The sequence below is a fragment of the Notamacropus eugenii genome, chromosome 6 (genome assembly GCF_028372415.1).
Source record: "Notamacropus eugenii isolate mMacEug1 chromosome 6, mMacEug1.pri_v2, whole genome shotgun sequence".
NCBI lineage: Eukaryota > Metazoa > Chordata > Mammalia > Diprotodontia > Macropodidae > Notamacropus > Notamacropus eugenii.
In genome coordinates, this window is record NC_092877.1 from 130,284,440 (window position 1) to 130,302,486 (window position 18,047).

The 18,047-nt window shown below is 35.5% G+C and overlaps 1 long non-coding RNA gene across 1 annotated transcript in view; it reads right to left on the reverse strand.

Moving 5' to 3' along the window:
- Window positions 1–283: 283 nt before the first annotated feature.
- The window catches only part of LOC140511800 (uncharacterized), a 28,149-nt gene continuing 10,385 nt past the window's right edge, over window positions 284–18,047 (reverse strand). Inside the window, exon 2 of the long non-coding RNA XR_011969677.1 lies at window positions 284–4,357. This is a non-coding gene — a long non-coding RNA (uncharacterized lncRNA). The remainder of the gene's footprint in view (window positions 4,358–18,047) is intronic.

An 18,047-nucleotide genomic window follows, 5' to 3' on the forward strand; every position in this document is an offset into this window, starting at 1 on the left:
GAATAGGTGGGATAGAATGTGACCTGAATGTGAAAAGTTGAACTAATGACATTATGGATAAGAATAGCAAGAAGAAAAAGTAAGTTGCTTAGTTGGAATACCAATGAATAGACCATTGACAGTGCTACCATTATAATGGAACCTTTACAACATTAAAAGACTTTAGGAAGGGTGGCAGTGTGTTGTTTAGATCTGTATCATCAAGGCAATATTTAGAGCACTGAAGGTGACTATGTATATGCTGGTGTAATTCTGCATCGCAAAGTATAACAGAATCTCTCTATTAGAAAACAGAAGAAAAACATTTATTCAGACACCAGAAAGCCAAACTGTCATAGTAGCCAAGACACATTACACATTAGCACTGCTGGGGACAAAGGCATTGCCAAGCATCCCCTCTTTCCTCCCACCTCCCTCTCCCATTGCTGGGGCCTTCCCATAAGTAAATACTTATGAACCTTGCTATGCCTGCTGGACCGTGTCCTCTCTCCTCCACCCCAACAGCTCTCACTAACTTTCTCATGGTTCTGCTCAGTCCTTCCTGTTCCACCTGTTTAGTAAGCTCCTCCTACCCCCTGTGACTTAGGCTTCCAGGTGATCTAAGCAGGTCACATGGTTCTATTAATGAATGGGGCAAGACCTTCCCATTTGAATTACAATTACAAGATATTCTCTGGATGTTTTTATGAAAAGACACAGGATCAGAAAGCATGACTTAGTTGGAATTTAAAAAAATATTTAGGTAGTACTTGCAGTAATGATTTGATAAGATCTATAAAAACAAAGAAAATCCATGATAAATATAATAGAATAAAACTTAATAAAACTTGTCAGTCAACAATTGGTTAAAATTATAAATGCTCAGCATATACAAACCATTTGTCTATTCACTATTGAATACCTTAAGTTTATGTATGTATGTATGTATGTATGCATGCATGTATGTGGATATATGTATATGTCCAAACATGCAGGCCTTATATATGTATATAATATATGTTTATGTGTATATACATGTACATATATATGTGTACTTTCCAATTATGGTTTGATAGTAAAAGAGAAAAATAGGACTTGCTTATCTTTCATTGAGAGGATTATGCCTCTATTAAACAATCTTACATAGCATTATCTTTTTTTAGCTACTATACCATACTATGGATTCACATACAAACATATATGTATGTATACATATATACACACAAATACACATGTGTATGCATGTGTATGTGCACACGTGTGTGTGTATACACACGCAAAATGTGCTATGCATATTTTTGCTAGTGGGAAATGTTAGAAAGGCTAATTAATTTGATTCAATTCAAAAATTTAATTCATTTGCCAAACGCTTATTAGGTTCTTAACAACTGCTTCAGTTACAATGAGAAAAAGAAAAAGTGTGCCTCCCTTAAGGAATTTATATCCTAATAATTGGGGATAGTAATCCCAGAATAAGTTGGAGTTAGAGTATGAAGGGTATAAAAGAGAAGCACAGGGTTGGGTTATTGTTGCTCATTTGTTTTAATTTCATTCTATTATAATTGGAGAACAACACGTTTTTGCTTGTTTGCTTTGTTTGGTTATGTTTTGTTTTTCTGAAGCATGAGGACTCTGTGGGTTATAAGAAGGAGAAATAGGAAGGCATAATGCTAATAAACCCCAAGCTAGAGAATGAGCAATGAGCTTTCAAATTGTTCCCATGAAGTTGATATCAGTAGCGTCATGGTTGGTTGGTTGTTGTCCTTCATTCTTGAAGAGGACTAAAATGACATCAACATGATAAACTCAACTTTCAATGTGTTCTCCTGTGACTGATAAGACCAATATGAGCTCTGAATATTCTACCACACATTGGGCACAGACAATTCATGTGAAAATGTGGGTGGGTACTCCAAATTTGCTGATCCTGTGTTTAATTTGTGATGTCTCAGTTATGCTTTGCTCATAGAGTATGATGTGGGCATGCCATGCTGAGTGGTCCTGTGCCAGTGTCTCCATGTCACACAATCAAATCCAAAGTTCTTGAGAGTTCTTTAGAGAGTGTCCCTGTATAGCTTCTTCTGATCACCTTGTCCCCATGAGAGTTCTCCATAAAATAATCTTTTTGGCAAGTGTACATTTTGCATTTAGAACAATATTCCAGCCCATTGGAGTTGCACTCTCTGAAGCATAGTTTGAATGCTTGGCAGTTTAGTTCGAGTAAGTACCTCAGTGTAACTTATCCTGCCAGGTGATCTTCATATCTTCCTAAGACAGTTCAAACAGACGCAGTTCAGTTTTCCAGAATGGCACTGGTAGACTGTCCATGTTTCAAAGGTGTACAACAGTGAGGTCAGCACAAAGGCTCTGTAGATCTTCAGTTTGGTAGTCAATCTAATAACTCTTCTCTCCCATACTTTTCTTTGGAGCCTCCCAAACACTGAACTCGCTCTGGCAATGCATGTGTCAACCTCGTTGCCAATGTGTACATCCCTGGAAAGTACACTACCAAAGTAAGTGAACTTATCCACAACATTCAAAACTTCTCCCTTTGTTGTAACTGATGGTTCCGCATATGAATGGTGTAGTGGTGGCTGATGGAGCACCTGTGTTTTCCTGGTGTTAATCTTTAGCCCAAAATTAGCACAGGTAACAGGGAATTGATCATAGGATCATGGTGTGAGAGTCAAGGTAAAGACCAGAAAAGAACATGTAAGCAAAAACAGAAAATTTATAACTTACTTATAGTGTTTCCTATGCTAAGTTTGGCTAAGTCCCCTTACAGCCTCCTTTCCACCCTCCCAAGTAATTTTGTGGAAGAAAAGGCAAAGGGAGAAATAAAGATAAGTCCCTCCCAGAGTAATAGCCAAAAGTAGCCACTATGTATACCTTTCATTTCCCAATCATATGTTGAATAAAATAAAATGTGATGGCTGCCTAAATTTTATTTGTGTGATTAATATTGCCAGCGAATACAGGTTTTGAATGATACTTGCCAAGAGAGAGAGAGAGAGAAAGGAGACATAATTCCATTTCAGCATATTTCATTAGCATCGAGGCAGAGAACATATGATTCATTTCAAGGAGTAATAGAACGTGCTCCATCTCTTCATTCTTAGGATATTTTTTTAAAAAGGCAATTGGTTAGGTCATCGGGGTGGACCTGTTGCTCGTACCAACAAGGACCTAACATTTTACTTTTCAATGTTATCTTTCAAAGGTTAATAGATAGTGGAGTTTTTCATTCATTAAAGTACTGGTGTGAGAGGATGTTAAAACCTAAAGAAAATGAAATTTATGTATGCATGTATGAATACTTGTGTATAGTTTCACTGTAGGCTCATGAAGTCCATTTAGAGTTCTGCCTAGCCTATAGTAAGTCCTTATTAAATACTTATTGACTTAATCTGTGAGAGACCTCAGGGGTCATCTATTTCATTTTATAAATAAAGAAACTAGGGACTAGAAAAATTAAATGATTTGACCAAGGTAACAGAGGTAGATTAAAAGGAAAAATCTGAACCTGTATCTTTTGATTCCAGAAGCAGTGTTATCACCACTTCATCATGCTGTTTCTTGTGTCCTCAACTGCGAAATGAGACTCAGTCCAGTTTATTTCCAAATCTCCTTTGGTTCTAAATATAAGATAATCTTAAGAAATAATTTTCTGTTATCCTCTTACATTCCCATCAACTTTCCCCAAAAAATTTTGCATTAACAAAATCTAAATATAATAACCAAGTCTTGGTTACCATTTCCAGTAAGTTCAAAAGCTTATCAATATTCTAATCCCCCAGTCCCTTCAGGGTATGGATCATCAAGCAAATGGATTTTCACTGCTTGTTCCTCAGTTTTGCTTGATACAATTGTTTCACACCCATGATGCCCCAGTAAACAAATAAATAAGCAAACAAATAAACAAATGAGAAATTGTATTGCCAGGGCAATATTCACAGCACTGGTGGTGACGATGAACATGGCTGCATAATTATCGATCTCAAAATATAAAAAAATAACTCCCTATGTAGAAGACAGAAGAAAAACATTTATTTAGACTCCAGAAAGCCAAATTCCAGAACCAAAAGGCAAAATATGTCATGGTGACTAAGAAGTTAATAAACTTGATAACCTCAGGGAGCAAAGACATTCCCAAGCCAACCCCTCCTTTTCACCCCCTGCCAGGGTTTTCTCACAAGCAAACACTCATAAGCCTGAATCTTTGCTGTGCCTGTCTGCCTGCATCTGTCCTCCCTTAACCCAACCTCACTCATTCACTTCCTCCTGGTTCAGCTTCACCATTCCTGTTCCACTCCTTCAGAAAGTTCCTCTCACCTCATGTGTCTTAGGCTTCCAGGTTATTTAAACAGGCCAAATGGACCTATTAAGGGATGAGAAAAATATTTCCATTTAAATTGCAATTACACCAATAAGTAAACATATAATAAAGTATAAAAATAAATAAAATGGCAGAATAATGTGGTGAAAAGAATTCTAGACTTGGAGTCAAACAAGGACTGCATAGAAATTGTGATTAGGACACAATTTGTGGGATACTTGACATGTAACTGACCTTCTCTGCGCCTCCATTTCTTCCCTGAGTAAGAATGTTATTGTTATGTTATTGTACAATATGTTACAATTATGTTGTTGTAGAAAAATCACTGCATAAACTTTAGGGTACTGAAATACTTAGGAATAGAAAGAAAGAAATTCCATTTGCTTGAGGATTCATAATTAGTGCATAAAAGTCAAGCAAGTAGTTGACTACAAAGTTAACTACAAAATAAAAAAAGAGGAATAAAAAACAGAAGAAAATAAAACAATGAAATTTTAAATTTGAATATGGTTATTTTTTCCCAGGAAGATATTTTCTGGGCTTGTCAAGGTCAGCATGGGGAGCGAGATAACAATTACTGATCACTCTGCCATCTTGGCTTCAGGAACTGGAAATCATATATTTTTTTAATATCCATAAAACTTCTGTTCATTTATTTAGTGGTAAGAATATTAATAAACATATATGCGTATATACACATAAATATATCTAGTTTATAAAATCAAGAAAATTTTAGGGCAGAGTTAAGATGGCAGAGGAGAAGGATGTATGTATAAAATCTCTCCTCCCACAGCCCATAAAATACTTGTAAAAATTGGCTCTACACAAATTGTAGGGCAGCAAAAGCCACAAAAGGACAGAGTGAAAGAGATTTCCCATCCAAGGCAGACTGGAAGGATGTCAGGAAAGGTCTACCACACTGGTACTGGAGTGGAGTGCAGCCCACAGAGCCCAGCCCAGCCTTAGACCAGTGGCACCAGCAAGGATAGGACCAGATCTGGCTTGAGGGGGTGGTATCCCCAGCAGCACCTGTGCTTCCCAGATTCCTCAACCAAAAAATGACAGAGACAGCTTCAAAGGTCAACGAGAAAGTTCTTTCATCTGTGTGAGAATGGAACACAGTATAACCCCATGCCCAGGGGCAGCAGCCCTTGGTCTAAAGTCCATGGGGGAATCCAGTGACTGATCTAGGTCTCAGACCTGAGTGATGGCCCTAGGATAAGGAGGAGCATTGACTGTCATGGTGGAGCTGGTGCAGGCTATGGATGGGGAATTCTATTTGCACATCCTGGGTTGGAGTGCTTATAGTTGCTCCCAGACCAAAGTGCAGGCCTGGAGAGGAATAAACTCTTCTCCTTTGATTGTGCCACCTTGGAAGAACTGAGAACTTATAGGTCCCTAGAGTATACCCTCCTGTTGAAAAAAAGATGCAAAATTCAAGTAACTGGCTGGGAAAATGCTTAAAAAAGGGAAAAAAAATAAGATAATATAAGGTTACTTTATTCGTGAACAGGTACTTTCTTGCATCTTTTTGGATGAGGAGAAACAATGCATACCATCAAAGAAAGACACAAAAGTCAATGATTCTGCATCTAAAACTTGCAAAATACATATACAATGGTCTCAAACCATGGAAGAAATCAAAAATGATTTTGAAAATCAAGTAAGAGAGGTGGAGGAAAATTTAGGTAAAGAAATGAAAGTGATGCAAGAAAATCATTGAAAGTAAGTCAGTAGCCTTCTAAAGGAGACCCCAAAAATGCTGAAGAAAACAACACCTTTAAAAATAGACAAAGTCAAATGGCAAAAGAGATCCAAAAAGCCAATGCGGAGAAGAATGTTTCAAAAAGCAAAATTAATCATATGGAAAAGGAGGCTCAAAAACTTACTGAAGAAAGTAGTTCTTGAAAAATTACAGTAGAGCAGTTGGAAGATAACTTTATGAGAAACCAAGAAATTCCAAAATAAAACTAACAGAATGAAAAAATAGAAGATAATGCAAAATAGTTTACTGGAAAAACAACTCACTTGAAAAATAGATCTGGGAGAGAAAATTTAAAACTTATGGGACTACCTGAAAGCCATGATCAAAAAAAGAGCTTAGACATCATCTTTCATGAAATTATCAAGGAAAACTGCCCTAATAGTCCAGAACCAGAGGGTAAAATAAATATTGAAAGAATTCACCAATGACCTCCTGAAAGGGATACAAAAAAGAAAAAAATAAATAAATACGAATGTTGTAGCCAAATTCCAGAGTATCCAGGTCAAAGAGAAAATATTGCAAGCAGCCAGACAGAAACAATTCAAGTATTGTGAAAATACAATCAGGATAACACAAGATATAGCAGCTTCTACACTAAGGGATCAGGGGACTTGGAATACAATATTCCAGAAGTCAAAAGAACTAGGATTAAAATGAAGAATTACCTACTCAGTAAAACTGAGTGTAATAATATAGGGAAAAATGGTCATTCAATGAAATAGAGAACTTTCAAGTATTCTTGATGAAAAGACGAGAGACAAATAGAAAATTTGACTTTCAAACACTACACAAGAGAGGCATTAAAAGGTAAACAGGAAAGAGAAATCATAACAGACTTACTAAAGTTGAATTGTTAAAATTCCTTTTTTTTTTTTAATCTTAATAACATCATTTTATTTGGGAAGGCTCTGGAATAACATGAGGAAAGAGTGATGAATATGTTAAATTGACTAGAGGTAAATTATTTCATACCTTTAACTGACAATTATCTATATTTTTATTATTATTTTAATTATTTTCAATATTCCACAATTACTTCCATGTAACTTAGAATTTTCCTCCTTCTTCCTCCTCCTTTCACCCTCCCTCCCCTCTCCCTCTCTGAATCATCATACAATTTTATATAGGTTCTCTACATGCATTCCTATTAAATACATTTTCACTTTACTCATGTTGCATAGAATTAAAATGAATGGGATAAATCATAAAACAAACCAAAACATAATACAAAAGAAAATGATCTGCTACATTCTGCAATTGAATTTCATAGTTCTTTCCCTGGATGTGGAAAGCATTTTGTCTTAAGAGACCACTGGGAATTTTTTAAGTCCTTGCATTGCAATGATGTTCTAAGTGTACCGGAAAAAATTCTCAAACATTGTGGTTGTTGCTGTGCACAAAGTTCTCCTGGTTCTGCTCCTTTTGCTCAGCATCAGATCATAAAAGTCTTTCCAGGCCTTTCTGAAGTCTTCCTGTTCATCATTTCTTACAGTACAATAGTATTCCATTATATTCATATACCACAATTTATTCATTCATTCCCCAATTGATGGGCATCGCCTTGATTTCCAGTTTTTGGCCACCACAAATAGTGTTGCTATAAATATTTCTGTACATATGGGATCTTTTCCCATTTTTATGATCTCTTGGGGATACAGTCCTAGAAGCATTGTTGCTGGCTCAAAGTATATGCAAGGTTTTGTAGCCTTTGAGCATAGTTCCCAATTGCTCTCCAGAATTGCTGGATTAGCTCACATCTCCACCAACAATGAATTAATGTTCCAACTCTCCCACATCTTCTCCATCATTTGTCATCATCCTGTTTTGTCATGTTAGCCAATCTGATAGGTGTGATGTGGTATCTCAGAGTTGTTTAGATTTGCATCTCTCTAATCCATAGTAGTTTAGAGCATTTTCTCATATGACTATAGATAGTTTTGATCTCTTCCTCTGAAAACTTCCTGTTCATATCCTTTGACCATTTATCAATTGGGGAATGACTTTTATTCTTGTACATTTGACTCAGTTCTCTATATATTTTAGAAATGACGCCTTTATCGCAAAATTCTTGCAAAAATTCTTTCTCAGTTTTCTGCTTCCCTCCTGATCTTGGTTGCATTGAGTTTGTCCAAAAACTTTTCAATTTAATGTAATCATAATTATCCATTTTGCATTTCATAATGTTTTCTATCTCTTGTTAATGAAAAATTCTTCCCTTCTCCATAAATCTGATAAATACACTATTCCTTGCTCTACTAATTTCTTTATAGCATCAGTCTTTGTACCTAGATCATATACCCATTTGGACTTTATTATTGTATATGGTGTCAGGCATTGGTCTAAGCCTCATTTCCACCATACCGTTATCCAGTTTTCCCAGCAATTTTTGTCAGACAGTGAATTCTTATCCCAGAAGGTGAGGTCCCTGGGTTTATCAACGTGCACACTCAATTTTGTATGACAATTTATCTTATTCTACTGGAAAGTAGGGGAGAAAGGGATAGATTGAGTGTGGCAGGAATGATAGAAGGGAGGGCAAATGGGAGGAAGGAGTAATTAGAAGTAAACACTTTAGAGGAGAAATAAGGTCAAAAGAGAGAATAAAATAAATGAGGGGAAGGATAGGATGGAGGGAAATATAGTTAGTCTTTCACAACATGAATATTGTGGAAGTCTTTTGCAAAACTTCACATATATTGTAAAGAACCTTGAGGGGTTTGAAAGAGCCCTTTATCAAGAGTTCCCCTCCTCCAAGGGAGACTAAGAGCTGACTTGAGAAGCTAAGTGATATATTGTTCTCAGGTGCACGTCCTTGAATTCGGGAGTTGAAGTTCCAGGAATCAGGGCCCCTGCTATACAGGATAACATTTCAATAAAGAGGCCTTGAGGCCTCCCTTTCTACTTATCACAATCTGTTCTGTTTCATGCCTCAATTGCTACCCCTATGGTTTTTTACTATTTAAGCACCCTGACCCCCTAATTTATTGAATCAGTACATCTAGAATAAACCAAGCTTGTTTAGACTGCTGTGTTCCGCCTGTCTTTTCATCCTCTCTCTGTGAGCCCTGTAACCACCCCGGACCTGCTGGATTATGCTGGCCGCAGCAATATATAGCCTATATTGAATTGCTTGCCTTCTCAGTGGGGATGGGTGGGGAGAGAGGAGAGGAGAGAAGCTGGAACACAAAGTTTTAGGACAGAATGTTGAGAATTGTTTTTGCATGCACCTGAGAAATAAGAAACACAGGGAATGTGATATAGAAATATATCTGGCCAGGCAAGAAAAGAGAGAGGATGGGGTTAAGAGAAGGGAGGGGTGTCATAGATGGGAGGGCAGATTAGGAGAAGGGGTAATCAGAATGCACAGTGTTTTGGGCTGGGGGTCAGGGAGAGATGGGTAGAAAATTTGGAACTCAAAATCTTGTGGAAATGAATGTTGAAAACTAAAAATAAATAATAAATTGAAATTAAAAAAAGAAATAGTACAGAAACACCTTACAATTCTGATTGTTTAACAAAAGAATCTGAGTATACTGAATATTGGTCTTTTCTTATAATAATGAATAGCCTTTGTTTATTTAAAAAAAATTTAAAATGTCTTCACATGGAAAAATAGATGACAACCTGCAATGAAAATATAAAAGTAATTTTTATATGTAGATCTAAAGCTTACCCCTAATATCAAGGTCAGTCTAACAGAAACATCTATGGCAGGATGGATACTCTATATCCACTGAAATCATAGCTCTCAATTTTTCTCCAATATGTTACCTTTAATAGCCACAGCAAGTAATTAATTGAAAGCAAAAACATTTAATGAAGTAACATAGAAAAAAATAGTAGTGTAACATTATTCCTTAAACATGGAACACAATCCTCCATCAGTTTTGAGAAGTATGTGGTATTAAGGGATGGGTGTGAGGAGGAATGCATTTAGGGAAAAAATGAATGTATTCAAGAAGTAGATGTGGAAGATTTTGTTTATTTATTAGGCATAAAACACTCATATCAAAATTTTAGTAACTGGCTCCCCCAAGCCAGTAAGAATTGGCTCCCACACACTCCTGCTTCGGTCTCTTCTACAGAGAACCTAGTCTAGATTATGGCAATCATTCTGTGTTTTGGGATTCCGATATCTGAGGCCTATATTGGTGGTTTTTCATGTAAAAATTTTACCCAATAAGTGTTTTTTTCAATATCAAGGCTTTTCCATTTTTCCATGTAGATGAGGACATCAGTAAAAGGTTCAGAAACAGACATAAGTCTGGAAAATAAGTTTATAATCTCCTTTACCTTCTTATATACAGATAAAACCAGCAAAGCCCACAAATATTTTGAGCTCTCTCTTACACATAAAAAAGCAAAGATGCATTAATATTATCTTTTCATACTTTGTTATGTGTAAATTGTTCTTTGTTCTAATATGATGTATATGTACATTGGGTGGTATAAATATTGCATTCATGGGGCACAGATGTATGTCTTCAGAGTATTTGTCTTACTTCTCTAAGAGATTGTAATTTCTGCCCCAAAGAAGCAGAATGAGAGCCACAAGAATTGACACTCATTTTTCAAGGCTTTGAGAGAGGAAATGGACAAACAAACAAAAAGCTTATCTATCTTGTACCCAAAATATTGCTGGTCTAGGGGTATGATTTTTAGGTTCAGAACCATAAAGATACTTCCCTAAGTACTAGTCCATAACTTAAAACAGTTTGACTCCTTGCATCAAAATTTTCAAAAAGTCCATCCCCAAAAGTGAATAGGGTGTAAAAAGTTTTTCGAGCAAATAACAAAAAATAAAATTCTGAATGTTAAAATTTTATACATACATATCCATACACACACACACACACATATATATATATGTATATATATATATATATATATATACATATATATATATATATGCATACATATAAAATTACCCCTTTAGGTAGCAGTTATATGAGATCTCAACTCTACCGTGAGAGACAGCCAGATCTCGCCAAAGGGGAAATTCCCAGAAACCTCTAGGAACAATACCCAAAACCAAGGATATGTTGAGAAGGTCGTATCCCATACATGCCTGAAACTTCCAGAGATCTTTTATAATTTCTACCAGTCTGAAATTATCATCACCACCACCAGCCACCCCTCCCTGAAAAAAAACAAACTAGTTTAGCACCATTAATGTCCTTTCAAAAAGGAATATAAATCCCAAATGTACTAAAATCTCTCATCAACACCACCATTCATGCATGTATGTTTTAGCATTCTCTCCTTCAGTTAATATTTTCTTTGTGTATATACAACAACAAGCAAAATACCCCAGACTGTGCTTTAAAATTAGATGACATAAAGTACGCTTTATAGTAGGTGTAAATCTCAGAGTGAAGCATTAGTGAATAAGAAACTTTTCTAAGAATGAACCCAGGCCCTGTGAGGCACAAGATATTTATTAAAGAATCAGATATTTTTGATTCATTCTAATCAAACACATAATTACTAATTACCTATGTGTAATACTACACATTGAATATAAAAAGAAAAAAAAGAAGGAAAAATGTCCCTACTTTCAAGGTGTCCATTAAATTTATATATTAAGAGATGTGCGTATCTGTGTGTGTGTGTGTGTGTGTGTGTGTGTGTGTGTGTAATACTTTAAGCAAAAGAGATTACTGTTATCTATGGACATTTAAAAAGAGTTCCTATGGAAAGTTATACATGAGCTGAGACTTCAAAGAAGTTAGGAAGATTATGAGGCTAGTTGAGAATAGAAAGTACCCTAGGTTTGGACTAGATGGAATGCTATGTTTGAGCAAAAATAGCTAAATGACCTGCAACTAGACTAAGAATTAGAATTTTGAAAATCCCAAAGAAAAAAATTCAATCAGATCAATTCTCAACTCTAACACTCAGTCACTTTGTCTAATGTCTTACATTTAAAAAGTTCCTTTGAAAGTCAAGAAGTACATGACTCATTTCAGAGATAAATGGCACCTACAAAGACTTAACAAATGAGCTTCATATTATTACTTAAAGCCATAACAATAATTCTACCATGAATCTGTACAAAATTTTAGTTTGTATTGTGGTTAATTGATTGCACAGATCACTTCATTTTCTAAAAGAATCTGAAGGAAGAATTGTTATTGGTTTAATTTGAACATTTCCCTACTGGCTGCGTCTTGAGCAACTCTACATTGTAAAGGTTTTCTGCATATAGAATGTGCATAACATTTATGCTAGACAGCATAAAACTAGCAATTCAGCAAATGTACTTTCACAGAGTGCTAGAAGAATGAGAAGAGGAGGAAGAGGAGGAGGAGGAGGAGGAAGAAAGAGGAAGAGGAGGAGGAGGAAGTAGGAGGAAGAGAACAAGAATACAACTTTTCCCGTGCTGGAAACATTCTTCTTGAAGTTTCTAGAATCTTTAGTAACACATGATTTCAGTTCAAAACACAGTAAATAGTAAGTAAATGCAAATGTATATTGCATGAACATGTATGTGCATAAATGTACTGTGCATGTGAATGCAATGAGAATATGTACATATATGCATGTGTGTGCACATTAACTACATACATATGTGTTTTTAGACACACAAGCATATACCTATGTTGGATATATGTCTACATATGTACGCATAAGTATGCATGTGTGTATATGCCCAAAAGTCAGTATACATTTCTGGCATCATGGATATTATTATATGACATATGGTCATTCAGAACCCATGAATTCAAACACTGGCCTACAATTAGATATCTATGTGTTATTAGTTTAAATGATACATGGTTGGCTTCTATTGCTTTGCCACATAATGGAGTGACAACATATCCTTTGTTAACTTCTGCTATTCTCTAAGCTTAAGAAATGTCTTTGTGATTTCCTTGATCATTATTACAATCATAATACCTCATACTGATCAAAAAGAAAGTTTTCAGTTTCTTAAGAATGAAATATTTCTCATAGACTATAGCTAACTATATATATCTATACCTATATCTATGTATCTATGTATCTATGTATCTATGTATCTCTATCTATCTATCTATCTATCTATCTATCTATCTATCTATCTATCTATCTATCTATCTATCTGTCTGTCTATCTATCTATCTATCTATATGTCCCTGTACCAAATCAAATCCCTCAACATACCTTTGTTATTTCAGAATAATAATTTTTATAACAGAGTTTCCATAAATGATGAACAAATGCCAGATCACTGGTTTCTCAGAATTCACATTGAAGACAAATTGTTGGAACTGAGCCCAATCAGTTTACTTCAGATTTGTTACAGAAATAAATTGCTATGAAAATAAATGATTTTTAAAAAGAATGTATTAGTAACGCTATTAAAAAACAATCCAGAACTGAAAAGTCTTTGCCTGTTTATCTCTGAAATAAGTGCTTAGAACAAAATCTATGATGTCATTGATATAAGAAACTCTCAGGAGAGAAAAATTCTCCTATCAATTTAGGTTGCACCCTTCCATATAACTTATAGTTTCAGAGAGTTTCCTAAAAATCTTTGAGTTTAACTAGCTTATGGAAGTCAAAAAGGCAGCATGTATCAGAGGAAAATCTTGAAACAAGTATTCTTTCACTATGTCAAGCTGCTTTTCACTTACCTAGATAACTTAATTATGTGAAATTTTTTTTCTCCTTCCTTCCTTCTTTCCATTCCTTTTCTTTCTTTGTTTCTTTCTTCCTTACTTCCTTTCTTTCCCCCTTTCTTTCTTTCTTCCATCTATCTAGAGAATTCACATGTGTATAATATATGCACATATTATATTTTAATACATATCACATATGGATAATATATACACGTTACATATCCATATTTATAATATGTATATATGACTGTGATCTGTAATCATTTGTGAGTTTGTGTATTTGTATGGATGTTTGTGGATATATAGATATATCTTAATCATGTTGGTGTATACACAATATACATATTATATATGTGTGTGTGTGTGCATGTGTATACATATAGCCACGCATAATTGTATATCTACACCAATATTTGACATCATAATGGTAAGCCATAGCAACAAAGGGTCACCAAATTGCCTAAGGACTGAATTAGAGCTGGTCAAAGCTTTGATGTTGATCATTACTGAAAGCATCTGATTGACCACCATACTTAAAAATATACTATTAGCAAAAGAATCATCATCATCATCAATCACTATATGTTATTATACCATGATTTTTATTGAATGGTCATATATCAGATAACAATTTAAGGTGCTTTCCATTTCTAAAGCTATGCACATTTCAAGAATTGTGATTCTGTAATCTATTTTGACAAAGATCCAGTGATTTAAAATCAGAAATTCATTCATCATTTCAGTTTACCCTTCTCTAGAATATATACATGAACATTTATCAGCTTTGTACCTCAGTTCTACATCTATTTTCCTTTTGATATAAAAGGGATAAAATGCAGATAGGAATTTGCAAGACATGGAAATATCAGAAGGGTGAGCTCCATATGTTTACTTGTTGGGTAGATTGCAGCTGGCATACAGCTGAGAAGTTTGGTCATATTTGGCAACTGAGACTTTCAACAATTCAATGGATATGAAATCTCCAGACTGTAAGGAAATATAAAAGAAAAATCTAAGATGTATATAGCATGCATTCCTTTCCATGCTGCGTCTAACTTAGGCTTTATCTCTCCTAGTAGGCATAGTGCAATATTGTTACAAATATGAGACACTAAAAATCAAATGCTTTGGTGAATAAAAGGTTTTTTTTGTTTGTTTGTTTTTTCTTTGAAAAGAGATCAATGTCTCTGTTGTTTGTAGACTGAAAACTGAACATGAATGGATAATATTTTAGTGTCTGAGTCTGAACCCTCAAACATTCCTACTTAAAATGATCATCTGCCACTGACATCTAAATTACAATACCTATGCTGTGTCAGGCCTAGAGGCCTAAGGGCTACCTGAGTCTTACCTTACCTATCGCAGGTCTTCAGCTGACCAAACTGGATAAACGTATAAGAGAAGAGACTTTCCAGAGTCGAACAAGGGTTAGGCTTTATTCAGGGTCTTGGTTACGTGTGCAGGGTGAATTCTTCCTCAGGAGAGAGGAATCCTCTTCCCAAGGAGGCAAAGATCTTACAGTCAGAGAATGGAAGTGGGAGTGGGAGAGGGGAGAGGGAAGAGGGGAGAGGGGCCTTCTGTCCTCTAAGGGACCCTCAACGCTAAGAGCGCCTTCAGGCTTTCCTGACCCTACTTAAGCTCTCCTGCCACTTAGTTTGCACCTGAATACCGTGCCTGTTCTCAGCCCTTAGCTAGACAACAATAGGTGTGCTCAGACCATGGATTAATCTCGAGGGTGGGATGCTCTCCCCAGCAAGTTTCCCATGGGGAAGAGGCGGAAATGCACGAGATATCCCGGTCTCACACCTCAATTCCCAGCTGTTCCCTGGGGGGCCTCATGAGAACTCTAAGGTTTAGAAGTCCTCACTTTTACCTGCCTGAGACTGTCCACATGGAACTGAGCTTACACCCCTAACAGTGCTGCCTCTTCTCTTTAGTGGATATGCCTCTTCTGAAAAACAGCCCAAAACTTCAGGTTATTTCCATTCTTTTGTAGGGTATATCACTTCCTCAGTCAGCCAGTAATGTTTAAATTTTTCCTAAAGCATAACTTAAATTATAACTTTTCTCCCAAAGAATAACTTGTCAGTCAAATACTTACGTTATGCTGAGCAAATAAATTTCTTTTATCTCTGGTTATATCTCTGGCTTCTAATATTTTATGCAAATTACTATATATTTTGGTTAGCAAGCCTGGAGAGCGAGTCATAGATTTGGTCATATTTGTCCAGCTTTTCTTCCTTTTCAACAAAATCCCTTATCACACTGCATAATTATATGCCAGCCAAAATGTTTAGTAAAATTCCATTAAGAGAAGTCAGATCCAGGTCTGGGGGGTTGAGATTCCTACTGTGTTTTGTCCTGGACACAACACCTCTGGAATATTATGTTCGTTCAGTGAATCACACTTTAGAAATAGTATTGCTAAGCTAAAGAACATCTAAAAAAGGATAATTAATTAATGAAAAATGCATTTATAAAATACCTACTTTGTGTCAGTAACTGTACTAGGTGCTGGAGATACAAGTACAAAGAGTGAAACAATACTTATAAAGAACTGAAATGCTAAAGAGTAAGACAACAATCTTTCACTCTATACCATGTAAGCATCAATTGAAGGTCGAGGAGATATTTAGCTTGTAGAAAAGAAAATTGGCATATGATAATTATAGCTATCTATAAGTTTTTAAATGGCTGTTCTATAGAAGTGAGATTAGATTTGTTCTACTTGGACCTAGAAGAAAAAAAAAAATCTAAGAAAAATTGGTAGTAACTACAGAGAAGAAAATGTAGACTTCATATACAGCCACATCCTAAAATTGAAATTTGGAAACAAAAGCTTGATGAGGGAGAAGTTTCCTACTCACAAGATGTCTTTAAGAAAATATTAGATAAGAACTTGTCAGTTATGTTGTAGAGTATTTTTTCCAGGTTAGATTATATTGCTCACAAGGTTCCTCCTAGCTCTGAGGTGCTATGATTCTGTAATTATACACATATCAGAGTAATATTGAGAGTATTAATTGACATTTCTAAAGTGTTTAATTCGCTGGCCTCAATCATTACAAAGTCAAAATGTTATTATTATAATATTGAGGAGTTAATAAGTTCAACAGATCTAAAGAAACACAACTTGTAAAATGTGGAGTAAAATGACTAATATGTTGTCTTAGTTAAGGGACACAGTATCAAGAGGTGTTATTTTTTCTTTGGGCTGTTGAATTACATTTCAGATCTAGGTGTACCAAAATGGTATCATGAGTCTGTAAAGAGTGAAGTGAAAATTTCATAAGGATGATAAAATATGCTTGAAATTCTCTTCAATTTCCCACTGAACTTTTGCACATGAAAAAGAAAATTGCGTCAAGGCCTTCTGAACATGTTGCCTGAAGCTTCTCTTTCCCTTTTTCATGTCAATACTTTGATTCTTTGACTAATGAACTCAAGACTACACCCCTTTGATCAGTTAGGACAGATCATCTTGCTGGAAATGGAAGTCTCTTTGGTGGAGAACATTAGGTCAGCTGGTATGTTATTTGACTTTGGAGAAAAAGACCCCAAATCTGAGCTTCTGGAATCCTGAAAAACTTTCTCTACTTTTTGTTTTTTTACTCTTAATACTTTTAAGAACCTTCTCGTATGCCCCTGCCCCTTATATTCATTAGATGGATTTCTTTGAAGGGTTTCAGAGTGGGAGTGGGTATGGTTTGGAACTGCAAGGCAATGTGGTTTATATGATACAGTTTATTTAGAAAATCTTCTGGCTGTTTCCATGGTAGCTTGAATCTAAAAATGTGAAGCCATATAAATTATTGAAAATTCAACTCCGCCTCAAAGAAGTTTGAGTAGCTAACTCTCAAAAGAAAGGAAAGTATCATCATATGGCTATTTCAGAGGTCTATGTCAATGGCTTTAGTGCCAAGAAACTATGGCAATAGGGATTTAGCCATCTCAAAATGCATAAGAAAAAATTGAATCAACTTAATCACCCAGATAATCCAAGCCTTTGTAAGAAGGAGTTTTCTAAGGGGTTATAAATTTAAAATATGCTGGATACTTTTTTCAAGTGTCTAACTTATGTTACCTCTCCTATTTACAAGGTACTTGTAGTTTATCATATCTTATAGACCACCTCATGGCCTTTTGTCACTATGGCAACAATACTGTCTCTTATAGCAACACCTGGTTCTCTCTTCATGACTATAGGATGTCTGCGGAACCAGTTCATAAATAATCTATGGGAAAGTGAGTGTTGCTGTCATGTTAATTTCTGGCTAACCTGCTTTTGGCAAGTGCATAATTATATTTAGAAAATGAATGTAGCAGATTGTTTGCTTTTTCTCCAGCAATGATTTAACACATA